Genomic DNA, 12,037 nt, shown 5'->3' with positions numbered 1-12,037 from the left:
CTATCTCATGTGGACCCTGAATGTAGTCTATCTCATATGGACCCTGAATGTAGTCTATCTCATATGGACCCTGAATGTAGTCTACCTCATATGGACCCTGAATGTAGTCTATCTCATATGGACCCTGAATGTAGTCTACCTCATATGGACCCTGAATGTAGTCTACCTCATATGGACCCTGAATATAGTCTATCTCATATGGACCCTGAATGTGGTCTACCTCATATGGACCCTGAATGTAGTCTATCTCATGTGGACCCTGAATGTAGTCTATCTCATATGGACCCTGAATGTAGTCTATCTCATATGGACCCTGAATGTAGTCTACCTCATATGGACCCTGAATGTAGTCTATCTCATATGGACCCTGAATGTAGTCTATCTCATATGGACCCTGAATGTAGTCTACCTCATATGGACCCTGAATGTAGTCTACCTCATATGGACCCTGAATGTAGTCTATCTCATATGGACCCTGAATGTAGTCTATCTCATATGGACCCTGAATGTAGTCTATCTCATATGGACCCTGAATGTAGTCTATCTCATATGGACCCTGAATGTAGTCTATCTCATATGGACCCTGAATGTAGTCTATCTCATATGGACCCTGAATGTAGTCTACCTCATATGGACCCTGAATGTAGTCTATCTCATATGGACCCTGAATGTAGTCTATCTCATATGGACCCTGAATGTAGTCTATCTCATATGGACCCTGAATGTAGTCTACCTCATGTGGACCCTGAATGTAGTCTATCTCATATGGACCCTGAATGTAGTCTATCTCATGTGGACCCTGAATGTAGTCTATCTCATGTGGACCCTGAATGTAGTCTATCTCATATGGACCCTGAATGTAGTCTATCTCATATGGACCCTGAATGTAGTCTACCTCATATGGACCCTGAATGTAGTCTATCTCATATGGACCCTGAATGTAGTCTACCTCATATGGACCCTGAATGTAGTCTATCTCATACGGACCCTGAATGTAGTCTATCTCATATGGACCCTGAATGTAGTCTATCTCATATGGACCCTGAATGTAGTCTACCTCATATGGACCCTGAATGTAGTCTATCTCATATGGACCCTGAATGTAGTCTACCTCATATGGACCCTGAATGTAGTCTACCTCATATGGACCCTGAATGTAGTCTATCTCATGTGGACCCTGAATGTAGTCTATCTCATATGGACCCTGAATGTAGTCTACCTCATGTGGACCCTGAATGTAGTCTATCTCATATGGACCCTGAATGTAGTCTATCTCATATGGACCCTGAATGTAGTCTATCTCATATGGACCCTGAATGTAGTCTACCTCATATGGACCCTGAATGTAGTCTACCTCATATGGACCCTGAATGTAGTCTATCTCATATGGACCCTGAATGTAGTCTATCTCATATGGACCCTGAATGTAGTCTATCTCATATGGACCCTGAATGTAGTCTACCTCATATGGACCCTGAATGTAGTCTACCTCATATGGACCCTGAATGTAGTCTATCTCATATGGACCCTGAATGTAGTCTATCTCATATGGACCCTGAATGTAGTCTATCTCATATGGACCCTGAATGTAGTCTACCTCATATGGACCCTGAATGTAGTCTATCTCATATGGACCCTGAATGTAGTCTATCTCATATGGACCCTGAATGTAGTCTATCTCATGTGGACCCTGAATGTAGTCTATCTCATGTGGACCCTGAATGTAGTCTATCTCATGTGGACCCTGAATGTAGTCTATCTCATGTGGACCCTGAATGTAGTCTACCTCATATGGACCCTGAATGTAGTCTATCTCATATGGACCCTGAATGTAGTCTATCTCATGTGGACCCTGAATGTAGTCTACCTCATATGGACCCTGAATGTAGTCTATCTCATATGGACCCTGAATGTAGTCTATCTCATATGGACCCTGAATGTAGTCTACCTCATATGGACCCTGAATGTAGTCTATCTCATATGGACCCTGAATGTAGTCTATCTCATATGGACCCTGAATGTAGTCTATCTCATATGGACCCTGAATGTAGTCTATCTCATATGGACCCTGAATGTAGTCTACCTCATATGGACCCTGAATGTAGTCTATCTCATATGGACCCTGAATGTAGTCTACCTCATATGGACCCTGAATGTAGTCTATCTCATATGGACCCTGAATGTAGTCTACCTCATATGGACCCTGAATATAGTCTATCTCATATGGACCCTGAATATAGTCTATCTCATATGGACCCTGAATGTAGTCTATCTCATATGGACCCTGAATGTAGTCTATCTCATATGGACCCTGAATGTAGTCTACCTCATATGGACCCTGAATGTAGTCTATCTCATATGGACCCTGAATGTAGTCTATCTCATATGGACCCTGAATGTAGTCTATCTCATATGGACCCTGAATGTAGTCTATCTCATATGGACCCTGAATGTAGTCTATCTCATATGGACCCTGAATGTAGTCTATCTCATATGGACCCTGAATGTAGTCTATCTCATATGGACCCTGAATGTAGTCTATCTCATATGGACCCTGAATGTGGTCTATCTCATATGGACCCTGAATGTAGTCTATCTCATATGGACCCTGAATGTGGTCTATCTCATATGGACCCTGAATGTGGTCTATCTCATATGGACCCTGAATGTAGTCTATCTCATATGGACCCTGAATGTAGTCTATCTCATATGGACCCTGAATGTAGTCTATCTCATATGGACCCTGAATGTGGTCTATCTCATATGGACCCTGAATGTAGTCTATCTCATATGGACCCTGAATGTAGTCTATCTCATATGGACCCTGAATGTGGTCTATCTCATATGGACCCTGAATGTGGTCTATCTCATATGGACCCTGAATGTGGTCTATCTTAAGAATCAGAAAAGTCTGAAATAATAATACATTTGATTTCTATAGCGTTTTTCTTGAACCCAAAGACGCTTTACATTTGGGAGGGAGGGTAGACAAGCAAACCAAAACAGAAAAGCCGTCAGGAGGAAGTTAGTTGAAGAGGTGGGTTTTGTGGCGGGACTGGAACAGGGTGAGGGACTCAGACTCACGGAGGTCTTGGGGGAGGGAGTTCCAGAGTTTGGCCTTGGGGATTGAGAGCAAACCGGCTGAGGTGGATCTGAGGGTCCGGGGTGGTTGGTAGAGGATGAGGAGGTCAGTGAGGTAGGGGGGGGCAGACGGTGGAGGGCTTTGAAAGTGAGGACCAGGAGTTTGTAGTGGATGCGGTGAGAGACGGGGAACCAGTGGAGTTCTTTGAGGACCGGGTGGTTCGGTGTGGGGGAGGAGTCTGGCTGCGTTCTGGACACGCTGGAGTCTTAACATATTTATCGTTTTTTGTAAAAATATGACAAATGTACGAGGGTGATGACGTCAGAGCGTCGTCCAGCCCCAGCCCAATTTAACCCTGGGTATTTGTGAGGGGGCTCCTATATGGCTGGACCCCGCTGAAGCTCACCAAAGTTTGGTCAAATAGTGTTTTCTGTGGAGTTCTTCCAAAGCGTGAGCACAGAAGCAACAAAGCAGCATGAAGCCTGACCTTCACAGAGAGGTTGGAGTCCATGTGGAGAGGGGGGCTTCAGTGGTCCGTCTCATCTCTTGGGAACAATGCCTAAATCAAATACTACTTTCTAATAGTTTCTTTTTCTAATAAACCTTGCATTGGGTCGGTCACACAACTCATTCTCTTGTGCTTTGTTCCATCTGGATTATGATCACAAGCTGTTTAGTTATACTGTATATACTGTAGTCAATGTGAGGTCTTAAAAGGTCTTCCATCTCACTTCAGGACTCCTGCATATACCCTGACTTTGAAGACAGGACACACAACAAGAGGGACACTTTGAGGACAGGACACACAAGAGACACTTTGAGGACAGGAAACACAAGAGACACTTGTAGATATCATTTAGATGTATTTAATAATGTACAGTTTGATCAGAAAACAGACGTCAGAGAACAACGAGTTTATTGTCAGTATAAACTTTATTTACACAGGAAAAGTGACAAGCTAACGCTAACTTATTTACACAGACTGACTACAGTCCCTGAACGCACCATCGATAAACTGCAGTTCATCTGGGCTCCTGTCCCTGAACGCACCGTCGATAAACTGCAGTTCATCTGGGCTCCTGTCCCTGAACGCACCGTCGATAAACTGCAGTTCATCTGGGCTCCTGTCCCTGAACGCACCGTCGATAAACTGCAGTTCATCTGGGCTCCTGTCCCTGAACGGACCGTCGATAAACTGCAATTCATCTGGGCTCCTCTCTCTCGAACCGACTACAGTCCCTGAACGCACCGTAGATAAACTGCAATTCATCTGGGCTCCTCTCTCTCGAACCGACTACAGTCCCTGAACGCACCGTAGATAAACTGCAGTTCATCTGGGCTCCTCTCTCTCGAACCGACTACAGTCCCTGAACGCACCGTAGATAAACTGCAGTTCATCTGGGCTCCTGTTCCTGAACGCACCGTAGATAAACTGCAGTTCATCTGGGCTCCTGTTCCTGAACGCACCGTAGATAAACTGCAGTTCATCTGGGCTCCTCTCCCTCGAACCGACTACAGTCCATGAACGCACCGTAGATAAACTGCAGTTCATCTGGGCTCCTCTCTCTCGAACCGACTACAGTCCCTGAACGCACCGTAGATAAACTGCAGTTCATCTGGGCTCCTCTCTCTCGAACCGACTACAGTCCCTGAACGCACCGTAGATAAACTGCAGTTCATCTGGGCTCCTCTCTCTCGAACCGACTACAGTCCCTGAACGCACCGTAGATAACCTGCTCTCAGGAAGTGAAGGAGAAGAAACCTGCGGACAGAGAGAGAGCGGGGAGGGGGGGGGGGGGGGTTATTGAATATATGTATATAATGACAGATGTTTATTACGTGTTATTAATGTTGGACTCACAGCTGATCAGACGACGGTGGACGGGCCGATCGAATTCTGAAGAAACAGAAACACAATTATATTAAAGTTCAGAGAAGAGGATAATCTGTTTAATTATTTTAAGTTAATAATCAGTTTTAATTATATATCTATCAATCTATATCTCTGAACAGTCTCTGTATCTGAGAGCAACAGGAAGTGAGTGTCTGAGAGCAACAGGAAGTGAGGGTATGAGAGCAACAGGAAGTGAGGGTATGAGAGCAACAGGAAGTGACTCTCTGAGAGCAACAGGAAGTGAGGGTATGAGAGCAACAGGAAGTGAGGGTCTGAGAGCAACAGGAAGTGAGTGTCTGAGAGCAACAGGAAGTGAGGGTCTGAGAGCAACAGGAAGTGAGTGTCTGAGAGCAACAGGAAGTGAGGGTCTGAGAGCAACAGGAAGTGAGTGTCTGAGAGCAACAGGAAGTGAGGGTCTGAGAGCAACAGGAAGTGAGTGTCTGAGAGCAACAGGAGGTGAGTGTCTGAGAGCAACAGGAAGTGAGGGTATGAGAGCAACAGGAAGTGAGGGTATGAGAGCAACAGGAAGTGACTCTCTGAGAGCAACAGGAAGTGAGGGTATGAGAGCAACAGGAAGTGAGGGTATGAGAGCAACAGGAACTGACTCTCTGAGAGCAACAGGAAGTGAGTGTCTGAGAGCAACAGGAAGTGAGGGTCTGAGAGCAACCGGAAGTGAGGGTCTGAGAGCAACCGGAAGTGACTCTCTGAGAGCAACAGGAAGTGAGGGTATGAGAGCAAAAGGAAGTGAGGGTCTGAGAGCAACAGGAAGTGAGTGTCTGAGAGCAACAGGAGGTGAGTGTCTGAGAGCAACAGGAAGTGAGGGTATGAGAGCAACAGGAAGTGACTCTCTGAGAGCAACAGGAAGTGAGGGTATGAGAGCAACAGGAAGTGAGGGTCTGAGAGCAACAGGAAGTGAGTGTCTGAGAGCAACAGGAAGTGAGGGTCTGAAAGCAACAGGAAGTGAGTGTCTGAGAGCAACAGGAAGTGAGGGTATGAGAGCAACAGGAAGTGAGGGTATGAGAGCAACAGGAAGTGAGGGTATGAGAGCAACAGGAAGTGAGGGTATGAGAGCAACAGGAAGTGACTCTCTGAGAGCAACAGGAAGTGAGGGTATGAGAGCAACAGGAAGTGAGGGTATGAGAGCAACAGGAAGTGACTCTCTGAGAGCAACAGGAAGTGAGTGTCTGAGAGCAACAGGAAGTGAGGGTCTGAGAGCAACCGGAAGTGAGTGTCTGAGAGCAACAGGAGGTGAGTGTCTGAGAGCAACAGGAAGTGAGGGTCTGAGAGCAACCGGAAGTGACTCTCTGAGAGCAACAGGAAGTGAGGGTCTGAGAGCAACAGGAAGTGAGTGTCTGAGAGCAACAGGAGGTGAGTGTCTGAGAGCAACAGGAAGTGAGGGTATGAGAGCAACAGGAAGTGACTCTCTGAGAGCAACAGGAAGTGAGAGTATGAGAGCAACAGGAAGTGAGTGTCTGAGAGCAACAGGAAGTGAGTGTCTGAGAGCAACAGGAAGTGAGGGTCTGAGAGCAACAGGAAGTGAGTGTCTGAGAGCAACAGGAGGTGAGTGTCTGAGAGCAACAGGAAGTGAGGGTATGAGAGCAACAGGAAGTGAGGGTATGAGAGCAACAGGAAGTGAGGGTATGAGAGCAACAGGAAGTGACTCTCTGAGAGCAACAGGAAGTGAGGGTATGAGAGCAACAGGAAGTGAGGGTATGAGAGCAACAGGAAGTGACTCTCTGAGAGCAACAGGAAGTGAGTGTCTGAGAGCAACAGGAAGTGAGGGTATGAGAGCAACAGGAAGTGACTCTCTGAGAGCAACAGGAAGTGAGGGTATGAGAGCAACAGGAAGTGAGGGTCTGAGAGCAACAGGAAGTGACTCTCTGAGAGCAACAGGAAGTGACTCTCTGAGAGCAACAGGAAGTGAGTGTCTGAGAGCAACAGGAAGTGAGGGTATGAGAGCAACAGGAAGTGACTCTCTGAGAGCAACAGGAAGTGAGGGTATGAGAGCAACAGGAAGTGAGGGTATGAGAGCAACAGGAAGTGACTCTCTGAGAGCAACAGGAAGTGAGTGTCTGAGAGCAACAGGAAGTGAGGGTATGAGAGCAACAGGAAGTGACTCTCTGAGAGCAACAGGAAGTGAGGGTATGAGAGCAACAGGAAGTGAGGGTCTGAGAGCAACAGGAAGTGAGTGTCTGAGAGCAACAGGAAGTGAGGGTCTGAGAGCAACAGGAAGTGAGTGTCTGAGAGCAACAGGAGGTGAGTGTCTGAGAGCAACAGGAAGTGAGGGTATGAGAGCAACAGGAAGTGAGGGTATGAGAGCAACAGGAAGTGAGGGTATGAGAGCAACAGGAAGTGAGGGTATGAGAGCAACAGGAAGTGAGGGTATGAGAGCAACAGGAAGTGAGGGTATGAGAGCAACAGGAAGTGACTCTCTGAGAGCAACAGGAAGTGAGTGTCTGAGAGCAACAGGAAGTGAGGGTCTGAGAGCAACCGGAAGTGAGTGTCTGAGAGCAACAGGAAGTGAGTGTCTGAGAGCAACAGGAAGTGAGTGTCTGAGAGCAACAGGAGGTGAGTGTCTGAGAGCAACAGGAAGTGAGGGTCTGAGAGCAACCGGAAGTGACTCTCTGAGAGCAACAGGAAGTGAGTGTCTGAGAGCAACAGGAAGTGAGGGTCTGAGAGCAACCGGAAGTGACTCTCTGAGAGCAACAGGAAGTGAGGGTCTGAGAGCAACAGGAAGTAACTCTCTGAGAGCAACAGGAAGAGAGTGTCTGTGCTCCTGCAGTATCTACTACCGTCGAGGAACAGTTTTTAACCGTAACGTACTCGTACCGTACACGAACACACAAACCGTACAAGTACCCTTTAAGTTGTGAAGTTATAAGCATTATCACGAAAGAAAGAATAACTAAGTTGTTTGTTGTTTTATTTGAGTTCTGCCTATTTCTTTTGAATATCGTAAAGGCCTATTTTCTTTGTTGCATGTGCAAAAGTTTGTTATTTTATTTTGAGCAAACACATCGCAACATCTTCTAAACCATCGGAGGCCAAGCAGCACTTCACACTGTGAGTCATTTAAGGAAACGAGTTAGAACGGTCTGTTTGAGGCGTCTAGTGGCTCGATGGAAAAACAAGGAAGGAAGCCACGACAGTGACCGTCACCGAGTCATCATTCTGAGAAAAAGGCCTTCAAAGTTTCCTCCTCTCTGGAATCCATCGATCTCATTGGTTATTAGCAAATGATCAAAATACTACAGAGGGAAGATATTTTTTTTTGGATTACTGGTCTGGGGGAAGCTTGTGTGTGTGTGTGTGTATGTGTATGTGTGTGTGTGTGTGTATGTGTGTATGTGTGTATGTGTGTATGTGTGTATGTGTGTATGTGTGTGTGTGTGTGTGTGTGTGTGTGTGTGTGTGTATATAAACTAGTTTTCATTTTGTCAACTATTTTTATATTAGTTTTAGTCCTGTGTTGAATTTCCTTTTTAGTTTTAGTAATGAGATGGAATGAGATGGAACGAGATGGAACGAGATGGAACGAGATGGAACGAGATGGAACGTGATGGAACGAGATGGAACGAGATGGAACGAGATGGAACGAGATGGAACGAGATGTAACGAGATGGAACGAGATGGAATGAGATGGAATCAGATGTAATGAGATGGAACGAGATGGAACGAGATGGAATGAGATGGAATGAGATGTAATGAGATGGAATGAGATGGAATGAGATGTAATGAGATGGAATGAGATGTAATCAGATGGAATGAGATGTAATCAGATGGAATGAGATGGAACGAGATGGAACGAGATGGAATGAGATGTAATGAGATGGAACGAGATGGAACGAGATGGAATGAGATGGAATCAGATGTAATGAGATGGAACGAGATGGAATGAGATGTAATGAGATGTAATGAGATGGAATGAGATGGAATCAGATGTAATGAGATGGAACGAGATGGAATGAGATGGAATCAGATGTAATGAGATGGAACGAGATGGAATGAGATGGAATGAGATGGAATGAGATGTAATGAGATGGAATGAGATGTAATGAGATGGAATGAGATGGAATGAGATGGAATGAGATGGAACGAGATGTAATCAGATGGAATGAGATGGAATGAGATGGAATGAGATGGAATGAGATGTAATCAGATGGAATGAGATGTAATGAGATGGAACGAGATGGAATGAGATGGAATGAGATGTAATCAGATGGAATGAGATGTAATGAGATGGAATGAGATGGAACGAGATGGAATGAGATGGAATCAGATGTTATGAGATGTAATGAGATGTAATGAGATGGAATGAGATGTAACGAGATGTAACGAGATGGAATGAGATGGAACGAGATGGAACGAGATGTAACGAGATGTAACGAGATGGAACGAGATGGAACGAGATGGAACGAGATGGAATGAGATGTAACGAGATGTAACGAGATGGAATGAGATGTAACGAGATGTAACGAGATGGAACGAGATGTAACGAGATGTAACGAGATGTAACGAGATGGAATGAGATGTAACGAGATGGAACGAGATGTAATGAGATGTAACGAGATGGAACGAGATGTAACGAGATGGAACGAGATGTAATCAGATGTAATGAGATGGAATGAGATGGAATGAGATGGAATCAGATGTAATGAGATGTAATGAGATGGAATGAGATGGAACGAGATGTAACGAGATGTAACGAGATGGAACGAGATGTAACGAGATGGAACGAGATGGAACGAGATGGAACGAGATGTAATCAGATGTAATGAGATGGAATGAGATGGAACGAGATGTAATCAGATGTAATGAGATGTAATGAGATGGAATGAGATGTAACGAGATGTAACGAGATGGAACGAGATGTAACGAGATGGAACGAGATGTAACGAGATGGAACGAGATGTAACGAGATGTAACGAGATGGAACGAGATGTAATCAGATGTAATGAGATGGAATGAGATGGAATGAGATGGAATGAGATGGAATGAGATGGAATGAGATGTAACGAGATGTAACGAGATGGAACGAGATGTAATGAGATGGAATGAGATGTAACGAGATGTAACGAGATGGAACGAGATGTAATGAGATGGAATGAGATGTAACGAGATGTAACGAGATGGAACGAGATGTAACGAGATGGAACGAGATGTAATCAGATGTAATGAGATGGAATGAGATGGAACGAGATGTAATCAGATGTAATGAGATGTAATGAGATGGAATGAGATGGAACGAGATGTAACGAGATGTAACGAGATGGAACGAGATGTAACGAGATGGAACGAGATGTAACGAGATGTAACGAGATGGAACGAGATGTAATCAGATGTAATGAGATGGAATGAGATGGAATGAGATGGAATGAGATGGAATGAGATGTAACGAGATGGAATGAGATGGAATGAGATGTAATGAGATGGAATGAGATGGAATGAGATGTAACGAGATGGAATGAGATGTAATGAGATGTAACGAGATGGAACGAGATGTAATCAGATGTAATGAGATGGAATGAGATGGAATGAGATGGAATGAGATGGAATGAGATGTAACGAGATGGAATGAGATGGAATGAGATGTAATCAGATGTAATGAGATGGAATGAGATGGAATGAGATGTAATGAGATGGAATGAGATGGAATGAGATGTAACGAGATGTAACGAGATGGAACGAGATGTAACGAGATGGAACGAGATGTAACGAGATGTAACGAGATGGAACGAGATGTAATCAGATGTAATGAGATGGAATGAGATGTAACGAGATGTAATGAGATGTAACGAGATGTAATGAGATGTAATGAGATGTAACGAGATGGAATGAGATGTAATGAGATGTAATGAGATGTAATGAGATGTAACGAGATGTAATGAGATGTAACGAGATGTAATGAGATGTAATGAGATGTTATGAGATGTAATGAGATGTAATGAGATGTAACGAGATGTAATGAGATGTAACGAGATGTAATGAGATGTAATGAGATGTAATGAGATGTAATGAGATGTAACGAGATGTAATGAGATGTAATGAGATGTAATGAGATGTAATGAGATGTTATGAGATGTAATGAGATGTAATGAGATGTAACGAGATGGAACGAGATGTAACGAGATGGAACGAGATGGAACGAGATGGAACGAGATGTAATCAGATGTAATGAGATGGAATGAGATGTAACGAGATGTAATGAGATGTAATGAGATGTAATGAGATGTAACGAGATGGAATGAGATGTTATGAGATGTTATGAGATGTAATGAGATGTAATGAGATGTAACGAGATGTAATGAGATGTAACGAGATGTAATGAGATGTAATGAGATGTAACGAGATGGAATGAGATGTAATGAGATGTAATGAGATGTAATGAGATGTAACGAGATGGAATGAGATGTAATGAGATGTAATGAGATGTAATGAGATGGAACGAGATGTAATGAGATGTAATGAGATGTAATGAGATGTAACGAGATGGAATGAGATGGAACGAGATGGAACGAGATGGAACGAGATGTAACGAGATGGAACGAGATGGAACGAGATGGAACGAGATGGAACGAGATGTAATGAGATGGAATGAGATGTAATGAGATGGAATGAGATGGAATGAGATGGAATGTTCTGAAAGCCAAGACTTTGTTTATTTAAAATCAAAGCAAACACCCGAACCCCGAAAAACATTTTTTTTACGCAGATCCACGTTTATTTTGAAACGAGCCGTTGAGACTTCCGACTGATTTCCATAGAGCGGGTCACGTAGGTGTAAATCATAGATGTTTAAGATGTACTCACAGCAGGGGGTCTGCAGGCGGTCAGCTGCCGGCTGGAGGGGGGGGGCTGCTGGGGGGGGCCGTCGTCCTGCCGGCTGGAGGGGGGGCAGCCGGAGTCTGAGCCGGTGGACCCGGAGCTCTCTGTGGCTGAGGGGAGATTATTGATCACATTACAGAGTTCCTATTGATCTGATTATAGGCAGATAATACAGGTCTCAGATATAAGGACATGTCTCTGAAGTGTCCTGCTCCAAACCCCCCCCCTCTCTTCCA

General features: G+C 44.4%; 1 long non-coding RNA gene across 1 annotated transcript; it reads right to left on the bottom strand.

The window, feature by feature from the left end:
* Positions 1-3,996: 3,996 nt before the first annotated feature.
* On the bottom strand, positions 3,997-12,022 carry LOC307027161. Its single transcript, XR_013804560.1, has 3 exons — positions 11,787-12,022; positions 4,944-4,979; positions 3,997-4,844 (listed from the first exon to the last, which is right to left on the bottom strand). It is a non-coding gene; the product is annotated as an uncharacterized lncRNA (long non-coding RNA).
* Between the last annotated feature and the right edge of the window lie 15 nt (positions 12,023-12,037).

This window comes from Notothenia rossii (genome assembly GCF_949606895.1).
Source record: "Notothenia rossii genome assembly, contig: scaffold_71, whole genome shotgun sequence".
Classification (NCBI taxonomy): domain Eukaryota; kingdom Metazoa; phylum Chordata; class Actinopteri; order Perciformes; family Nototheniidae; genus Notothenia; species Notothenia rossii.
Note: the sequence above shows the minus strand (reverse complement) of the source record. Positions and strands in the feature narration are given on the sequence as shown.